The sequence below is a fragment of the Neovison vison genome, chromosome 8 (genome assembly GCF_020171115.1).
Source record: "Neovison vison isolate M4711 chromosome 8, ASM_NN_V1, whole genome shotgun sequence".
Classification (NCBI taxonomy): domain Eukaryota; kingdom Metazoa; phylum Chordata; class Mammalia; order Carnivora; family Mustelidae; genus Neogale; species Neogale vison.
In genome coordinates, this window is record NC_058098.1 from 33,816,789 (window position 1) to 33,834,216 (window position 17,428).

At 38.3% G+C, this 17,428-nt stretch overlaps 1 protein-coding gene across 3 annotated transcripts in view; it reads left to right on the top strand.

The window, feature by feature from the left end:
* Positions 1-17,428, top strand: part of PLCB1 (phospholipase C beta 1) — a 685,746-nt gene that overhangs the window by 105,872 nt on the left and 562,446 nt on the right. The gene's annotated exons all lie outside the window — the stretch shown is intronic.

Below are 17,428 nucleotides of genomic sequence, written 5' to 3' on the forward strand. Positions count from 1 at the left end.
CACATTTCCTATATCTTGCTTTTATCCTCCCAACAAAATTCCATGGAAATCCCTGCAAGTCAAGTGTTATTTCATGGACTATTCCATAGTCCATGGTGTTGACATACCATAATTTATTCAACCAAACCTTTGTGCGTGAGTTTTGGTTGAGTATGGTTTTTTAGTGACCTTCAATGAGAGAGTTTTAGACTCAGAAACACAACCAGGGTTATGTCACTTAACTTGTCTGAGCCCTGGTCTTTTCATCCCTCAGAGGGGGATAAATTTATACCCCCCCATTATAGGTAGCTCTAAAAATAAAAAAGAAGGTGTATAAGAGTATATATGTTTGTTATGATGGGGAGATCTTTGCCATTGTTAACTATCATGGATTTACTGTATGGCAGACACGGTACTAAGAACCTTTAGTGTATCCATTTCATTCTTACCAAGTGAGATTCTGTGTATTATTTTTTCCTATTTTTCAGATGAGAAAAGTTGACGTAACTTACACAAGGTCAGCAGGAGGTCTCAGATTCAAATCCTGCATAGCCCACTTGAGAGCCTGTGATGTTTATCTTTCAAGCATTATTGTCTCTCAAATATGTTCACTGGACACTTTATTTTATACATGAGAAACATGGATAATATAAAATATAATGGTTTCTCAAGAACATTATATAATTACATTGTAAATCATGAGCAATATTAAAATCTAAAAACAAAAGAAAGGATGTGTATCAATAAGTATTTATGTGTAAGAAACCATCCCAAGTCGTGGCTTAAAACTATAACCATGTATGTGGGTCATGATTCTGTGAGTCAGCAATCTGTGCTGGGCTCAGCTAGGTTGTTCTTCTGGTTTCATCTGGGCTCACTCAGGCATCTGTGATTAGGTGCTGGGTCAGTTGAGCAAGGCTTCTCTGGCGATCTGCAGACTTTAAACTAGGATATCGGGGACAATTGGGCCATGAGGCTCTTATCTTCCAGCAGACTTCCCAAGCTCATGCAAATAGTGGTGGTTTGGTTTCAAGACGGAGAGTGGAAATAAGAGACCTGGAGGCCTACATTTAGAATCAGCACACCATGGCTTCTACCCCCTTCTGTAAGTCAAAGCAAGTCACAAGGCTAACCCAGCTTCAGCCACGTTCTGGGAATTGCTGCCAAGTCACATGGCAGAGAGGCAAAGATACAGGGTGATGAATAATTGTAGCTATCCCATTCAGTGTGGGAACAAAAGAAAAACAATACTTACTCGTTTAATTCAGTCCATAGAGCTCTGACACCGATTTCTTATGAGTACCGTGTGTGTGTGTGTGTGTGTGTGTGTGTGTGTGTTTTCTGCTAAGAATATCTTTTATATATTTGCCCTATAGTTTGCCAACAGCTGGTGGTTTGGGGGGGTATTTCTTTCTGAGACAGTGGCCCACTTGCTCTGAATATTTAAGCTGGACCCAAATTCCCCACACTTCAGAGCTATTCTCATGTTCTTGAAATCCCGTACTGGACTGATTTTAATCTCTATTTCTTGGGCATTATGTTGTGGTTTTCCCAGGGAGGAGGACTGTTTGGCAACATAATCCATGTATCAAAACCAAGTTCTCTAACTTAGTTGGCTGATAATATGTGTAAGTTGTACATTTCCTGAAGAGCATGTCCTGTTTTGTTTTTGTTTTTGTTTTTGTTTTTGTTTTTTTTCCAAGAAGGGTACCCTTCCTACACCTTCAGCATCCTTCAACATCATACTCCATTCTCAGCATCCTTGCCCCATTGTACTAAAGAAGCATAACCATTTAGTAGATGAGTCAGCTGAGGCACAGGAAAATATCATGTTTCATAAAGGGTTCATGGACTGAGATACTAGAGTTTCTCACTTATTGGCCCTTGACCGTGTACATCAGCTAAGTTGACTTTCAGGTTGTTTCTGGTTTTTCTAGGAACCATCTCTCTTAATTTTTTTTGAAAGGCTTAACGTGATATATTCATTAACACATAACATTTCTTCTGGGAGGCCTGACCACATAGAATTGGTGGTGTCTTTGCATAAGAAGCCTTAGAAAGCCATGTTAAAATAGGTGTTTAGTGAATGTTCCTTTTTCATTGGTTTGTAGTCACATGGCACAGTAAATGTAAGCATGGATTCAGGAATTGGCCAGACTGGAATTCCTGTTACACCTCCACTGCTTATAGGATGTATGGTCATAGGCAATTGAATATACTCACACACATTCACATACACATAGAGTAGAATGGCACATTGTCATAAATGCTCAATAAATATTTATTATGATTACTTTTGGAAGCAAGGGCACAGAATGGGAAAATGGCCTTCTTAGATCGGAAGTGATGACTGCAGGACAGGGGATCATTTGTGTAGATGTTCTGGTCTTTCTCCACCTTAGCTTTCGAGACTCTTTTAAAGTGTCCAGATGATATGATAGATGTATTAACTGCCGTTGGGGAAGATCCCATGAGATAATACATGTGAAGTGCCTAGTGCAGGGTCTGGAAAGAGTCAATAGTCTGTGAATAATTAGCTGTCTTCTTTTTTCTCTCCCTCTCCTCCTGGTGACCAAACAGCTCTCCCTCCAGCCCTCTTTCTTAATCTGGGTTCCCCAGAAGCAGATCCTGAGAAGTGGATTATGTTCAAATGAGTTTTAGGGAAGGTTCCCAGGAGAGAATGGTAAAGGAGTGATGGAATCAGGCCAAGGGTGAAGAAAAAACCAAATAAAGACTCCATTTCAGGGGAGACCCAACATCAGCATGATTCCCTTGGGATGCCATAGAGAGTAACCCTACCTCACAATATATTCTTCCTTGAGTCAGGGGAGCTTTCCTTTCATAATCCTGCACCTGTCTCGTTGCCTAGAGGCTCCCCTGGTGGGGTGTAACTTCCCAGACACTTCAGCTCTCCATATTCATATGTAGCTCCGAGACCGAGGAGAATTCCCACAAGAGGCTGCAGGTATAAGCTGTTGGGAATAAAGCATGTAGAAGCTAGAGGTGGGTGCTTGGGGCCTACAGAAGGGATGGAGGTGGCAAATCTAGGCAAGCAAGAACAGAATCTTTTGCATCCTCTCAGAGTTTATAGGGATCAGATAAACAGATCTCTTCTTAAACGGTGGCCTTCTTGAGGGAAAAGCATGGTTAACATTGAGGTCAAAGTCATGGATTATGTCTGTGAACAGCTATTAAAGCAGTGTCCACCAACAGCAACAAGTCTATTTGTGAAGATCAAACACCCAGGAAATCTGTGTCAAGCTCAGTCCCTCCAGTTAATCTTCTGACAGACGTGAGGTGAAAGTGGCTAGGGGTATTTGATTAGAGCATTAAGGATAAAAGGATCATGTTCAAGAATCAGCTTTACTTTCATCCCTTGTGGAAAGAAAGAACTGGTGATTAATTTTCGGCCATATAGGACTATCCTTTTTCTAAAAGAATGGCTAAATAGTGATTTACATCTCAAAGACTATCTTTTTTTTTTTTTAAGATTTTATTTATTTCAGAGAGAGAGACAGAATGCAGAGGGAGAATGTGCAGGAGAATCAGAATGCCCAGTGAGCAGAGAGCCCAACCCAGGGCTTGATCCCAGGACCGTGAGATCGTGACCTGAGCTGAAGGCAAATGCCTAACTGACTGAGCCACCCAGGCACCCCATAAGGGCACAGGCTTTTTGTTTTAACTACAGCTTTTAGGGACAAGGAGCTTAGGGGGAAAAGAAGCAAAGAGAATTTTAAGAAATTTTCAGAATTCAGAAGGAATTTTAAAATTCCTCTTTTGAGAAATATTGTTTCATGGGTATTTGTCAAAATCAAAATGAAGTGTTCTGGTGGCATAAATCTTCAGTTATAGTCTTTTAGTTAAGGAAATGTAATATTGAAAAAAAAATCTGAGGATTTGATTCAAATAAGAAGTGATTATTAGAAATAGCAAATTTCCAAAGAGCTGTTCGTAAGTCTTTGGCATACTAACAAAGGCACTTATATTTGTGAAAAACTGAATTAATATTCCTCATTTTGGGGTCTCATGAGAAATTAGAAATGACTGATGAGAGTTTTTTCAAGACGTTGTAGGTAAGTTAATAAAACACTTTATCAGTGATGCATGGCTTGTCATCCTTCTTCCATTCTTGTCTGGGTTAAGGCCCTGTCCATCAGCGGAAGCAATTGGAAAGAAAATTTTGCCTGAAGCTGCATGAGAGTGGGAACCAGAAGCATAAATGATGTATGTTGGTAAGATGCCAAAATTAATTATGAAGGCTATTGAAATGATATGGCATCTTTTCACCTCTTTTGATTGACAGAAGGTATCACAAAATGGAGAGCCATTTTTCCTTTGCTGTGCGCTTCTCTGTGATTTTGGGTCACATCCACTCCGAAATCTGTGCCTCCATTGAAGCCATGTCTTTATGTTTGTCAGTATGGAGTGGCAAAGACAGTCTGCGTATGTGGCTCCAATGAGTCCCGTAACCAGATGGCCTTGAGCCACAGTTTGTTTCTTTTGATAACTGGCAGATTGCTGTCTGTGCCATCTTTCTGATGTCACTATTTGAGCATATTAACTGTGCCTTCCCCTAATTATTCATGCTTCTATTGTTACCCATTTGAAATTTATGACCATAAGGACAGTGGATTAGAAGTCCGAGGAATTGAGGCTCAAATCTGTGCCAGAGATTAACTGTCATTGGTTTACGTGCAAAGTATTAACAGGGAAGCCAAGTCACTTCAATCTTCGGCTTAGTACATTGAGTGTAGAATTAACTGAGAATGCGAGAACGTGTGCATTTTCTCCAACACGGCTGGAAAATCAAACACACAGGGAGTTGTTGAAAACTGGGATTTAAACTTAAGCCTATCATTCCATATCTGATGGGCATCACCCTATGTCTGTGAAAATCTGCCACTGGAGATGAGCAATGCAGCCTTAGAAGGATGCTTTCAAGGTGGGTGTCCGAGGTGGTCTTTACTCCATTAGTGTTCCCCATTTAAATCTTTGCAATTTTCATTAGTTGATTAAAGAGAAAATCATGTGCTGATCATTGTGGCACAAATTGCCACTGTAAGTACCTCATCTTCCATGTTACAATCTCATTTATTTTTCTCTATTATTTGTGATCTGTTGGCTTTGTGACCTTGTGTTTCAAATAAATTTGCATCTGGGATGTAGTTGGTAATTAGATACTCATTATCATATCTTCTGCCATCTTTGAGTGGCCTTTGTAACCTTATTTCTTTTTTAAAATCCGCTAATCTACGGGCTAATCAAAGTGGGAAGAACTACCAGTAACATATATTTACATTTTAAACCTTTAGCCAACCGAAACATCTCATCTTTTTATTTCTGCCTGTCAGTCAACAGATATGTATTGACCTCAACAGTACACCATGGTCCTTGCTGGCTGCTGGATCAGGGTGAGGCAGGGGTGGGGAGGGGGCAAGAGCACTGATGCATTTCATCTTGCTTGGAGGCTGTCAGCCCACAGATATTTATTGAGCCCGAACAATATGTCATGGATTTTGCTATCTGCTGGGATTCAGAGCTGGAAAGATGTAGTTCCTTTTATTCACAGAATTTATAGAAGAAGCACAATGTGCTTCTATAGAAGAAGCAATGTGGTAGATACAAGATGTAGGGCTAGTGAAGGGCTAGTCTGGGAGAATAAGGAAGTTCACCTTGGAGTTGAAGCTCACTGCATAGAGGGGAGTTTGCCTGGTGGAGAAGAGTTTTGGGAGGCAGTCAAGGCAGGGAAACAAGCAGTCAAAAAAGCACAAAGGCTTACAAGCTCCCACTTCTACTAGTTACTCTGAGTCATTGGAAATCCAAGGCAAGGAATGGCTGCAGCTGGGAGGTCTGGTTGTGTGAAGGGGAGATCACAAAAAGCTGTGTATACTGTTCAAAGTGGATTGTATCTTACTTGCCTGCCAGTTGTTAGAAGGGCATGTGCCCTTCTGGGAGTCATTGTTACAGCTAAGAACGCAGGAAAGAGAATTTTCCAACAACACAGATTACACACTTGTAAATAAAACTCAAACCCAGATTTTCTTGCCCAAAATACATTCAGAATTGGGACAGATTTTATGGTGAAGTTTGAGATGATGTGATTTGTTTGTTGCAGTAGAGATGACTGGAATTGAGAATGTCCATAAATGAAAGACTTCTATTGCACTAGCCTTAGGAATGTAGGTATGAATATTTTCACTTGTAGGTCAACACTGACAACATGCCCTTAGCAAATGCTTGGAATTGGCAGGAAGTTCTGAAAGGCCTTCATGATGTTACTTGAAGACTCAGTTTGCAAGTTCAGATATTCCAGATGGAAAGGAGGTAGTTAGGAAATATGGGTGAAGAGAGAGTGAGGATACAGTGGTACATCATCATAGAATGGAAAGGAAAAAAAACTCTGAGGGGAACTCAGGGGCTCCAGATACAGCTAGGCATGGATGGACAGTCTTTGGCCAAGCTTGTCTCCCAAGCGACATCTCAATTCATCAGACAGCTACTGGTCTTGGTGCCCAGTGGGAGTGTAGCTCTTCCTGTCTGTAATGGACACTTACCTAGGTCTCTCAGATGGTGTGAAACTGCTGGATTCACTTGACAAAACCATGTCTACATTTTAGTGAATCTTGTGTTGGAGCTTTGCAGGGTCACTAACACCAAGAAAATCTTATATGGCACCTCCTTTCTATAATGTCTGCACAGCATTGGGGCAGAGAAGAAAAGATGAAAAGCAGGTCTTTTAAATGGGCAATGGTTCATTCTGATCCAGAGATAGTACATAACATCAGGATAAATGTGAACTTTGATTTGAAGAAGGTTTCAGTTTTATTCAATAGCTGTTTCATGCATAAACTATACAGCTGTGGACTATATTCTTCCTAAGATTGTTTTTTTTTTTTTTTAAAGATTTTATTTATTTATTTGACAGACAGAGATCACAAGTAGGCAGAGAGGCAGGCAGAGAGAGAGTGAGAGAGGGAAGCAGGCTCCCTGCTGAGCAGAGAGCCTGATGTGGGACTCGATCCCAGGTCACTGAGATCATGACCTGAGCTGAAGGCAGCGGCTTAACCCACTGAGCCACCCAGGCGCCCCCTAAGGTTGTTTTTAATAATACCTCATTAGCACACCAAGGCAGATAGAATCCTTACTTGATTAACTCTCCCACTATCCTTGATTTACTTCTGTGGTGTAGAGCACTGAGTGTAGGAATTTACTGGCAGGTCCACATACTATTTAAAGGAGAAATGCATGGAGGGTACAGCCTTTATCTATACCAGGTCTTCCTCTCATGGTTAAAATTAGTATCAGTTCGATAGGCTTGAGATAGAACAGTTATCTATGGTGACATTATAGTTTTGTTCTGCATTGTTATATTTAGGTGACCGTATCCAGATTTATTGGCAGCCCTGTTTAGTGACTTTATATGTGTGGGTCTGTTTCTGGACTTTCCTTGGATCCACTGGGTTGCCCTTCTACCAATACTAGACTGCCATAATTATCCCAGGTGACTATCATTTGCCATCATGGTTGAACATCAACAATTTTAAGAAATTATGGATACCTGGGTGGCTCAGTCAGTTAAGTGTATGCCTTCAGCTTAGGTCATGATCCCAGGGTCCTGCGATCCAGTCCTGTATCGGGCTCCTTGCTCAGCGGGGAGCCTGCTTCTCCCTCTTCCTGGTGCTCCCCCTGCTTCTGCTCTCTGTCTCTCTGACAAATAAATAAATAAAATCTTTAAAAAAATTAAAAAAAAATCGTGATTCATTGCCTGGGCCGAATGCATTGCTGATCTAAATAAAATTGGGATTATATTTACAAAGAAGAAGAGATGAATATTGAATTGATGGATAACAGTTTCTGTTATATATATAATTTGGATCAGATGTTATATGAAGGAATAGTTTTGTGTTATTTGTGTTGTTTTGTTTTTATTTTTGTTTTTAATTAAGAGTGCATTTTTCTTACTCATTTTGTAGAAGTTTTACCCCCAAATCTTCAAATGACTTTTGGGCATATTGCCTTTGTTGTCACTGGAGCATCTTTGGGAGTCATCTAATAGAGTTTTCCAGAACAAATGTTATCCACTTCTACTTATATTGTTTGAGATGTTGCAATCTTAGAAACCCTATATGATACAATCATGGGAAATTTTAGCCCAAGACATAAGTATCATTTGCATAAAATAGGGTAGGATTTTTTTTTGCCATTAATCCTGTATGTGTAAGGGGGGGCGATCTATGAAACCACTTACTGTATTGATTTTTGAAGTGACCCTGAAAAGGCCCTTTTAATTTATATAAAACATTTGCAATTGTGAGGTCATGCCCAGCTGGGAATAATTCTTAAATCTATGTTATTACTATTATTATTTTTTACTTTCTGTTATACTAGTTTTGTTTAAGTAAAGAACTTTTAAAGGTGTCCAAACCTAGATTAATTGAGGTAATTTCAGGCTGAGGTATCTTCCCCAAATATTGTTCTGTTGTTCAAAATAAAGTAATCAAGAAAATACCAGTAACATGAGTGACTTGCTAGAACTTGTTAGGAGTTGACTATAGAACAGACCGCTGTTTTCCAAGGCACCCTAACTTATCAAGAAAAAAAAACAAAACAAAACTCCACTCATATGTAGGTTTATTGAAAACCAATATAACACAGTTACCCTATTTTATATAACCATGAGAAGTTTTTTGATTCAAATAATGTGTACCTTTTCCAGAAGATCCCTGCGTATCACACATTCAAAACTAACCACATTATCAGGACATGGGAAAATGGTGTGATGTGTCTTACTTGCTGAAGGTTCACTTTATCTTGAATAATAAAATTACAGATCTACCTAGAATTGAACTTAATTGTAAAACATTGTGTTTCCTTTGCCAATTAACCCAATGGAGGTTTGAGGTAATAAATATGAAAAATGCTTTGTAATCTCAAACGCACTAGGTAGTTGTTAATCGTTGTCATTGCTATATTGGAAAAGCTACCTGTGACCACCAAGAATGAAGAAAAAGTCTTAACTGTGAGCGAAGAACAGCTCAACCCTTAGGCAAGTATTTTATCATGGAAAGGTTTTCCAATGATTGTGATTCATAGCAGATGAAAACTAACTCATAAACCAGTGTTTTTCAAACTAGAGGTTTTGACCCGTGAGTAGGTTGTGAAATCAGTTTTTTGGCTGGAGACCAGCATTAAAGAAAAATAAGCAGAAGAGAATATATCAGAATATACTAGAAAATACTAGATATACTTAAGGATAAATATTGTTTTGAGATGATTTCCTGATATACATATATGTAAATTTGTATACATTTACACATAGACTGGATAGAAATATAAAATGTTTTGCAAATCACTGCTCAAAAACAAAATAAAATAAATCCAATAGTAGTGAATGCCATTGCCCTAACCCTTGTTCAAAAATTTTAAGAACATATTGGTTATCCTTTTTTTTTTTAAAAAAAAAGATTTTATTTATTTATTTGACAGATAGAGATCACAAGTAGACAGAGAGGCAGGTAGAGAGAGAGGGAGAGGAGGAAGCAGGCTCCCTGCTGAGCAGAGAGCCCGATGTGGGGCTCGATCCCAGCACCCTGGGATCATGAGCGGAGCCGAAGGCAGAGGCTTTAACCCACTGAGCCACCCAGGTGCCCCATGTTGGTTATTCTTTGACTTAGTAATTATTATATTAAATTTTGATAAAAAATGTTAAGAATTTTATATATCATATGCTTATTGTTTTTTAATCCAGACAGAGCCTAAAGTTTTTTCTAGTAATATTCTCATAAAACACTGAGTTATTAAAGACAGTGAGATATCCAGTTCAATCCAACACATTTATTGAGAATTAGGAACACATAAAAAAATTTCTCAAGGGAAATAAATTAAGATTTTTTATACTTAATGTTAAATGGCAGTTTAATTTCTTCTGTGGGATATGAATATTTCATAAATAGTTGATGTTTAAAAGCCTGCTGCAAATTTCAGAATATTGCTTGAATTATTATTACTATATTTATCATAACAGAGACTGTATCAGTTAGCTTTTGCTGTATAACAAACTATCCTGAAACACAGCGACTTAAATGGTGGCCATTTATTGAGTGTCAGTTCTTTGGATCAGTAACTTAAGGTGGGCTATTCTGGGTTGTTCTGGCCTTGGTTGGCTCCCTTGTATATATGGTCAACCATTAATCTGCTAAACTGCTCTGGTTTGAAGGGTTGGTTGGCTGTTGGCTGGGGTGCTTCAGTTCTCCCCTACCCTAATCATTTCTCCTCCTAAACTGACTGGCCTACTCAGAGAGCAGAGACAGGGTACTGAGGGATACAAAGAGAGGAAGATGGAGAGGTAGAGGGAGAGAGAAAGAGAGAGAGTAGGACAGAGAGAGAAAGCCTGGAAGGCATGTAGGTATGTTGAAGCCTAAATTGGAACTAGGACAACAGTGTCACTTTGGCTAGCACTCTGCTGGATAAAGCAAGTCACAGGTCAGCCAGATTTAAGTGGAGGAGGAATAGACACTGTCTCTGGATAAGACAGATATCAGTGTAGTCACAGGGCAGAAGACAGAGTTACAAGGAGGCCACTAACTGGGACCATCCACGCAATGAACCTAACAGTTGTTTTTTTCCCCTCCATCCTTTTCTGTGGAGCGATATAATGGAATCTTTCAGATGAATGTCCATAGTGACTCTCTTTCCTGCTTCTGTTTGAGTTTTTCTCTTAAAAAAGAAGATTGATGTGGAAATTAATCTAATCCATGCATTAATAAATAGAACATTTATTTAAACTGGTCAATTTTTCTCTCAATTTGATTATAATAAATATTGTGCTTTTAAATGTTGAATATTGCTAACAGAAGGATTGTGTTTGCTCTGAGGACATTATGAAGCATGCCTTACTGAATAAATGCTTTCCAGAAAGGTGTGGGTAAATAGAATTGCAACTGAAACCAGATTTTGTATCTTGAGCCTAAAATTTAAAGACAGCCATGCATTCTCTTTCCAGTGTCTCTAAAAGTCCTATTTTTTATATGGAGCATTCCCCAAAGTGATCTTCACCTGTGAAACATAATTGCTATCTTTAGCCCAAAATGCGGACCAGAAAGGCTAACATGTCATTTAAAACCTGCAGATAAAATAAATATAATCTGCTGAGAATAGTTTCATCAACTAAGTCTAGAAATAATCAGGTACTCGAGTGATTTTTTACATGATAGTTTCATTTCGAACAAATTAGAAAGAAAATTAGGGGAACTTAGGAAGAAAATCAGAAAGGTAGTACTAACCATGTACTCATATGGTAGTCATTTCATAAGAATTGAGCAAAATATGGCATTTGTGTATATCTATCTTGCCTGTGAGTATTGTAGACTAATGTAATTAGTGAGATGATATTATAAAGTAGTTAGGACAACTGACTTCAAATACAGACTGCTTGGGTTTGAACTTAAACTCCATCATGTATCACCTGTGCATCCCACATTAGTTAACTTTACAACCTCCTTCCAGTACAATGGAGGTGATAATGGTCCCTACTTCATAGGTTGATACAAGGATTCAATAAGACCACATGCCTGACGTACCCACGGCAGTGACCATGCGTGGTAAACACTCAGTAAATGTTAGCTCTCACTATCAATACTTAAGGTTGGTTTTTATCTCAACCTTCCTGTATTTTCACTGATTCATTCCAGACTTGTTTGATCTCATATGTTGTGTATCTGTGTCAGGGGCCTGGGAGACAGAGGCAAAAGACTAAGTTATGGCCCCCATGTAGCTAGAAATATTGGATGAATATCCCCCTACCACACACACACAAATGCACACAGGTTGATGCCACCCACAAAGGGTAATCAAGCAGAGGGTCATTCAGAATGTCTACCAGGCTTGTTTCTTTTTAGGAAAAAAAAAAAAGTAAGATTTTATGTATACAATTCTCTGAACCCAGGTGTGTACTTCTAGTTGTTAACTATAGTGTTCTGAATTAGTTGGATTTACTCAAGTTATACTCAATCTCTATATTTCTCAGAAATATACAGACATTATATTGTAAATATTGTATTATTGAATATATTAACTTATTATACAGAAATTTCCCAATATTATGTAAAGCAGGCTTTTTATATAGAGTATGTGTTAAGCCTTAGAGAAGTGGCACATTCTTCATTCTTGCATTATTTAAGCATTTTAATCTTCATTTTTCATTGTCCCACTGAAAATGACCCCTCTTTGCTATTGACTGAACTCTGCCACAAAGCAAAGAAAGTGACCATAATTCTCTTCATAGATTCTTGGACTCCATGAAAAGCATTGATTGGTGGAGCTTCCCTGGAAAACAGGCTGTCTTCATACCATAAAATCTTTACCACTGATTTGGCTACTCTTGATTTGGTTCTCTACCTTTCCCTGCCATGAATTTGCATTTGCTTTGGAACTGGTGAGCTATGTGGTAGGAAAAAATGTGGAATATGAATTTTGTTTACTCATTGAAGAAGTGGTCTTGAGCTCAGCCTTTTTCTGTCAAGTGCCAGGTCCTTTGTCAATCTTAGAAATGTAGACTCAATGAAGACTTTCCATAAGAAAGAAATCAGAAAAAGATGGGCTTAGTTTCGTTTTCACGTGCTGCTGGGTCATTAGAACAGGTTCAAGACACAACATTTGAGCAAGAATCATTGAGAAAGAATCATTGAGACCTATTAAAACAGGTAGTTAGCTGGATTGATTTTTTTTTTTTGAGAGCTGCTTTAAATGGCTTTTCAATAAATTAACAATCTGATCTGTATGAACTGGGATTACTTATTCATAAAGAGGAATTTATCATAGATTAAAATCAATTTCTTGAGGAGAAAATATTTTCAAATTTCTCTTAGACTTTAGGATTCTGATGACTACAAACTAAAAATGGGCAGGAATTTTAAAAATGATCAATAAGTATATTGCTTATGTTTTTAATCTTAATTTTATTTTGGTTATTATGTAACAAAGGTTTATTACTAAGCCATGCATTATTTTTTCAAAATTTAAGTATAATTTGCATACAGTAAAATTTACCTCTGTAAGTCCACAGTTCTTCAAGTTTTAACAAATGTAAGTAATCTTTTAACCATTACCACAATCAGGGTATTGAACAATTTTATCACCTTTCAGATTCTCATATAGCCTTTGGAGCTTTTTCTGTCAGTACCTGGTAACCACTGATTTTATTTCTTTTCCTATAATTTTGTCTTTTCCAAAATTTCATATAAATTTGCATCATAAACTATGTCGCCTTTTGGATCTGGCTTCTTTCATGTAGAATAATGCATTTGAGATTTATCCCTGTTGTTGCTTCAGTCAATAGTTCATCCCTTTTTATTGCTAAGTAGAATTTCATTGTATGGCCATACCATGACCCATTTATCCACTCCCCAGTTGAGGGACATTTGTTTCTAATTTTTGGTAGTTACAAGTATAATCAATTTATGTTTTTATTTATTTTGAAAAAGGCCCAATAAAATGGTGTGAAAGAAGTACTTTTTATGGATGCAGGGGGAGTGTGGTAGGGAAGTCTTAGTCCAAAGGTATTACTAGAATAAATGTCTGCTGTCAACTAGTATAATCAGACACATCAATAGTTCTTAGACTGTGTTACCAACCATCACCACTGCTTTGTTGTTGCTTCAATCCAAGATTTGTCAGGGTTTTTTTTTTTCCCCAAATTTTCACTATTAATACATTATGTTTTCCAAATCTTAAGTTTTTTCTAATAAACTGAAACATTTTGGTATCTCACAGAGCAGAAAGGGGCACCTGGTCTAGTACACAATCATTATACTGATTTTCCTGAAGTTTTATCTAGCAATGTGGGGGGTACCAGAGAGTCATGTAATCTCCAGGTGCTACATCCCTCAAAAATAGTACTTCATATGGAAAATATTCTAAATTAAGCTCTCAGGAAATTGCAATAGGACCTTGTGCCAGTTTTAGCCAAACTGGCTGCTGCATTTCTTCTTGAAGATCACCAAAAATGGCTAGAGAGACTTAGGCTGAGAAAGTGGAGAGTAGAGCCTCATGAAGGACCCTTGGTGAGAGCTAATACTGATCCCCAATCACACACGTTGAGTGCAGTGATGCAGGGTCTAATCGGACCATTTTCAGGTTAGCCTATAGCTAGCATGGGGTCTACTTACAACTTTTCAAGGGGCTACCAGGTGGGGAGAGCAGAGTCTAGCAGAGAGAAGGTAGGATATCTATGCTTAGTGCTAAAGAAGGAACACAAGATGAGCTACAGGAAAATGACACCCTGCCCATCAAAAGACCAGAAAACTCCAGCCACGGGAGTGAGGTTAGCAGATCCTGGTAGTGCTGTGTTTATGTCCTCTTTACTTGAGGAGGTGCAGCCAGTCCTCGAGTTGCTGTGGGTACTGACCGCTAGCAACTCACAGCTGCCCCCGTTCTCTGGAGGACTACCCTTGGCTGACAAGGGCCTTCTTGGCCAGAAGTGCCTTGTAGTTCGTATCTCCCCCCAATCTGGAGGCTGCCGTGGCCGGTGACTAACAAACGTAGAGGTGTGAAATCTCAGCTGCCTTGCCTCAAGACCCTACAACCTTTGTGTTTTAGTGCATGTTCCAGAAGTCTCCATGGGATCAGGCGGAGATGAAACTTAGCTGAAACAACATTTTTGCTAAGCTCCTTCTCCTGTCCCAGCCTGCTTCTCCTGGTCCTCTGAGGTCTCTTCAGGGGCTCTCTCTCCAAAATTATTTGCACAAGAATCACTGTCTTGGGCTCTGTATCTAGGGGACCTGACCCAAGATAGGTGTCTCCGAAGAATCCTCAAAAGCAGAGAGACAAATGGAAATGAGACCGAGCTAGAGACAGAGACAGGGACCTTGGGGACTTAAAGTGAGGCATACAGAGTACAATTTTGTAGTTGAGTAGAAGAAACATAGAAGAAACTGTAGCAACCAGGGGTAGAATTTCTCTCCCTCGCCTTATCTCTTCACTAAGTTTAAGTATCATAAACCCTGTTAACAGGGTAAGAAGGGGGTGTCTAACCAAACTAGTTAGGGTAAGAGAGCATACATCAGTCATACCCCTTTCCTTCCACCAAGATTCCAGCTCTGTCCTTGAGTCTTAAAAAAAGAAGTGTTAACATAAAACCAATATGACTTTTCCATGGTAAAAGACATTAATTAAATGGGAATTGGGGAGCTGGGAGAGTGTAACCAGAACAGTCATGGAGCCTGCCTGAGTTTTCGTCTGGGAGCCAGAGAATAATTAACCCACCCAAATAATTTAAGTTGCTAGTGAGGAAAAGCGTTTGGTGATTTTATTTCATGAGTCTTGCCTGTTTGGTTACTTAATACCCCAGAATAATTAAAAGGACAAAAATAATATGAAAATGCTGGATTCTGACAAATGAAGACAGAAAACTTGCTTTCCTTCTTAGACTAAGGATATGAGTACTCTACTTAGTATTGAGATTCATTAGTATTCAGCAATTGAGATTAATCAGTAATACATATTATATTAAATATACAAATCTCTAAATGTTGGTCGTCCTGACAACCGCACAGATATCACTGACCAGGATATCTTAGTTTTTCTGACTTTATGGAGGACAGATAATTGAGAGACATAGTTATATGTATTTGAAATATACAACATGATGATTTGATTTCCATATACATTGTGGAGTAATTACTAAGATCAAGATTACAAACAGATCCCTCACCTCTCATTGTTAATCCCCCTTATTTTGTGGTGAGAATGCCTAAGATCTACTCTAAGCAACTTTCAAATATACAAAGCTGTATTATTAACTAGACTCATTGATTTATCACTAGTAATTGCTTTCTTCTTGATAGCAGCTGAGTTTCTTTCCTTTTCTTCTTGGCACAAGAAGTACCCAGATACCTGGAGGAAAGGGGAACTTACAATCCATGAAGTCTGTGTTTTATGAAAACTCCAGTGAGGGAAGAGAAGCAGCTTAGAGCATGGGACCAAGCAGAAAAGAATCAAATTTGGAATTGCCTTCAGTCATTGGAAAACCCTCAATGTGACTGACTCTTCTAGGTACTTAGGTGCTTAGTTTATTTATTTATTTGAATTTCTAATATTCTTCTAAATTTTTGGCCCTAATGCAGTAAAGAGGTAATAGAGTCAGCATTTTGAACTGACTGCCTAAGTGATGCTAATCAAGTTACTTAATCTCTCTAAGCCTCAGTTCCCTCATCTGTGAAATGGGGACAGATTAGTTAATGTCTACAGCACTAAAAATGTGCATGATAGTAAATATTCAATAATTTAATCATTAGCTTAGACTCCGAAGGAATTGAGAAATCAAATTTATTTCATTAGTAAGGAGATATTGTATAACGTGGTCAACAAATTTTTAATTAGTTTAATATTTTAAATTGTGACATTAAATAGTCTTTTATTTCAAGTGCTGGGGTTATTTCCCCTAATATGACAGCACCGGTTGACTCAATTAAATTTGGTAGAAATTTGGGTGTGTATGTTATATAAAGCAAAAGTTGAGTATTCAGTTCTTGTTACATATATTATGGGTAGCTATATATTTTTTCTTCTCATGTGTGATGAGGATCCTTCATTAATTTGATATAGAATGTCAGTATTTATTGGCATCAGAGGGTGTTTTCACTTTAGTAAGAGAGGTGTAAAATTTCCAAAAATTTTTGGTGCTTTTTCCCTATTGTTCTGGGGAAATAAAGCAGTTCCATGTAAGTGTCCAACATGTGTGGTTGGGGATGTGTTATCAGGGGAAGGTGATGATGAAGGAAGAAGTTGTCAGCTCTGGACCCTGATTCTCCCACACTTATCTCAGAGAGGAAATTCTTCCTAAGTCCAGGACCTGGCCATATTGAAAATAACTTGGCATTTGTCTAACACTGTATGTAATTCTAAATGTCTAAGAGCATAGCCTTTGATGATAGGCGTGCTTGGGTTTAATCTTAGTTCTACTAATTACACCAGTCATTAGCTGTATGATTTTGGACAGTCTTAGTTTTCTTACCCATATAATGAAAATAGCAGAATCTATCCCATATGGCAATTTTGAAGATTAAACATTTGGTCTTGACTCTGACACATGATAGTCTAGGGTAGCTCTTATTGTTGAAATTGCCTAACTCAAAAACTCTTCCTTCTACGAAGGAATGACAAAGTACCATTTAAGACATGCCAAAGGGTGGGGGAGCTATTTAATATCCAAATAATGATTTCACTGATAATTTCTAACTAAGTTGAGGTCATTACACATTTTTAGCTAGAAGAGAACTTTGATGGAATGCAGAAACCAGACTCTCTGAAGCATTTTCAGTATTTCATGTATGCTTTTAAAAAACGTTTCTGGGACACTACTATTCAGTGGGGATATCCCAAGTGTATATCTTAATATTGTCTCATGCTTAACCTTGCTTCTGATTCTGTATCATACATACTTAAGTCATTT